Raw genomic sequence first — 3826 nt, 5'->3', positions numbered from 1 at the left:
TTATCATGTGTAAAAGTGTCGTCATGCTAACATCCCTGCTTTTAACATTTTTATGAAGCAGAACAAATTTCTAATTGATATAATATGTATTGTAAGTTATAAGATGTTCTTAGTCACACTAAATCTTCATAAAATTGGCCGTGTTTTTCCAATGTCGTCAAAAGCCGTTCACACAACTGCTTATGGGCAGTCTATTAGCTGTTATTCTCGTTTTAGAGAGTGATTATATACTCCAGGTTTCTTTCTTATATTCATCTAATAAAATGAAAGACTAGAGCTGTCATGAACAGCTCTGTACATTAGTATAATAAAATGTGTTTTCTGATATAAAATCCTGGTTCAGTATTATAGGATTAAAAAAAAAAGCCATAGCTCCAAAGACAGGAATTTGTAATATATATGACATTTTATCATATGTCTATGAAACATTTTGCCTCTATCCATCTCACACTAAGTAGCAGCAAAACAAAGACTTTGTGTCTGTGTTCTAGTAAATCAAAAGTCTTTAAACATCATAAAGGGAGACCATCATAACACTCTCAGAGACTGACAATCAGAGAATATTGAACACAATGTTTTTCAAACAAACAACAAGGAAAAAAGGATGATACTAGAAACTTCAGATGAGTGACCACGAGATTAGTAGGATAAGTTTTGCAATCACTGTACTATGTTGTGTATTTTTTAAAATTTACTTAATTTTTTAAATGTTTATTTTTGAGAGAGAGATAGAGCAGGTGAAAGTTGGAGGGGAGGGGGTGTAGAGAGAGGGGTGGTCAGAGAATCCGAAGCAGGCTCTGTGTTAACAGCAGTGAGCCCGACGCAGGGCTCGAACTCACAAACCATGAGATCATGACCTGAGCCAGAGTCGGTCGCGTAACCGACTGAGCCACGCAGGTGCCCCCGTTTTGTGTGTTTTTTAAACATGTTTGAATCTTGGAAAAGTCTAGTTCACTAGATTTGTAAGTCCTGATTGATTAGATTTACGGAAGTTCAAATGTTTGTAAAAGTGTGTTTGTGGGGTGCCTGGGTGGCTCAGTAGGTTAAGTGTCCAACTCTTGATATTGGCTCAGGTCCTGATCTCAAAGTCATAAGATTGACTCCTCATGGGGCGCCATGCTGAGTATGGAGGCTGCTTGGGATTCTCTCTTTCCCTCTCTCTCTGCCCCTCCCTGCTCTCTCTTTCTCAAAATAAATAAATATTTTTAAAAAGTGTGTTTGTGAAACTTTGTAAGTTTATTTTTAAAGGTGTTTTAAAAAAATCTGACAGGGGCGCCTGGGTGGCGCAGTCGGTTAAGCGTCCGACTTCAGCCAGGTCACGATCCCGCGGTCCGTGAGTTCGAGCCCCGCGTCGGGCTCTGGGCTGATGGCTCAGAGCCTGGAGCCTGTTTCCGATTCTGTGTCTCCCTCTCTCTCTCTGCCCCTCCCCCGTTCATGCTCTGTCTCTCTCTGTCCCAAAAATAAATAAACGTTGAAAAAAAAAAAATCTGACAGATTATGTAATCAATCCTTAAACATTAAGAAAAAATGATTTATTTCCTGTGTAGGTAGTGTGCCTTAATGTTTGAGAAAAAAATTTTTTTTACTCGATTGACAAAAAATATGTCGCCTGTTAACTTAGGTATAAAGGTAGGGAAAGTTGTTCCCTGCTTCTGAAATTATACCTTGCCAATGAAAATCCCACAAACTTTAAGGAACGACTTCCTCACCAGCAGGATAGCAGACCAGGAGAGGAAAACTGGAGTTCATGAGTTTCTCAAATGGGAGTGAGCATGTGAGAAAACATCCACAAGGTTTGACTGATCTGTAGAACATTTAGGAGGGGCACATTTGCCGTAGAAAACTAGAAAACTAGAAAACCTAAAAAACTAAAGAAATGGGGAAGAAGGCAATATGAAAATAAGGAAAAATGGTGTTATATGAAAAAGGAATGCATTCATAGGACATTGTTTAACTTAGCGATGAATACTATTTAGTTGTGATAAAGTAAACAGGGAAAGTGAGATAGTGTGAGTGGTGTAAGAGGACTGAATCCTCACCCCCTAAATTAGGAAGGCAACAGATATCTAAAATTGTTAGATAAAAATGGTCATATATCCATATTATTTGGAATTACGGAGGCAGATACCAGGAGAAAGAACAAATGACTTGAGAGTGCCTGCTTCTGGGGAGTTGGGAGGGGTGGCTAGGAACTTACTGTCTTTACAAATATCTCCTCCAGAACTGTGCTTTTTCAGCTAAGTGTATGCACATTAATCCGTCAAAAAATTAAGAAACCCTAAGATAAACATAAATAACATAAAATTTCCCCATTGCCCAGAAACAGGTGATGTACAGAATTTATTTCTTTCTAGTCTGTCTATAGAATTATGCTCACATGTAACGGTATTCCTAATTTACACTTAATATCACTCCCATGGCAATACTGTTTTTTTCTACAAGATACGTTAGTATCCTACCATGGATGTGATAGAATCTAATCTGGGGGCGCCTGGGTGGCACAGTCGGTTAAGCGTCCGACTTCAGCCAGGTCACGATCTCGCGGTCCGTGAGTTCGAGCCCCGCATCAGGCTCTGGGCTGATGGCTCGGAGCCTGGAGCCTGTTTCCGATTCTGTGTCTCCCTCTCTCTCTGCCCCTCCCCCGTTCATGCTCTGTCTCTCTCTGTCCCAAAAATAAATAAACGTTGAAAAAAAAAATTTAAAAAAGAATCTAATCTGTTCTCTGTTGGGCATTTGGAGGTTTTTTTCTGTGCGTGAGAAGTCAAAGATGAAGTGGTCATCATTCTGCACAATATTCTACTCCATATCTCTGAGTTTTACTTTCAGTGAAATTCCTTGAGATGCCAGTTTTGATTCAGAAGGTATAAATGTTTTCATGGCAGTTTCTTCTTTCTTATTTCACCCATCCTTCTTTTCTTTTCTTTCTTTCTTTTTTAAAAATTCAATTCTAAATTCGAAATCAGTAACTGGTATCCAATTGACAGCATTGCTGATGGAGAGTAAGAAGTCATGCACATATGGGATGCCTGGGTGGCTCAGTTGGTTACGCATCTGACTCTTGATTTTGGCTCAGGTCATGATCTCACGGTTCGTGAGATCGAGCCCTGCTTCGGGCTCTGTGCTGACAATGGGGAGCCTGCTTGGGATTCTCTCTCTCCGTCTCTCTTGGCCTCTCCCTCACACGTGCTCCTTCTCTCTCTCATAATAAATGAACTTTTTTTTTTTTAAATAAAAAGTCACACCCATCTTATCTTACCAGCATTGGAAATGTATGGTTATTATACTTGCAAATTTGTATGTTTTAAAAAGGCAACCTTCATCTGCTCTCCCCTACTTTTTTCTTTTTGGAAGGCCATCATGTAGCAGTTGATTGAAACAGTGAACTCCAGAGTCACACAGACCTGGAAACCAGGTGGAAACCTTTGTTGCTTGGAGCCGTGTGACTTCAGGGACCAGCAACTTAAAGAGTTAAGGCTCAATGCTTTGCTCAGACGTTCATGGCACTGACCTCCCAGAGTTGTCCAGATTAAATGAAGTCTTGCGAGAAAAGCTCTAGTTTAGGGTCTAGCACATAGTATGTACTCAAAAAGTATTTATTATTTTCTTTGAGGTTAGCCCTTTTTTGTATGATTCGCCATTGCTTTCTTTTTATTTCCTTTTTAATTTAATTTGAGTGTAGTTGGCAAACTGTTACATTAGTTCCAGGTGTACAAAAGCCACTGTTTTTCTTTGCCACAAACTTGCTAATGTCCTTGGCACAGGATTTCTACTAGGGTCTGTTGTCTTTTTTTTTAAATCAGCTTTTCTCTTAAGCTATTTAAGTGAC

The sequence above is a fragment of the Lynx rufus genome, unplaced genomic scaffold, assembly GCF_022079265.1.
Source record: "Lynx rufus isolate CCGP_SWC_20201006 ecotype Redwood Valley unplaced genomic scaffold, mLynRuf1.p SCAF_20, whole genome shotgun sequence".
Classification (NCBI taxonomy): domain Eukaryota; kingdom Metazoa; phylum Chordata; class Mammalia; order Carnivora; family Felidae; genus Lynx; species Lynx rufus.
The sequence above is the reverse complement of the archived record's forward strand: the minus strand, read 5'-3'. Positions refer to the sequence as shown.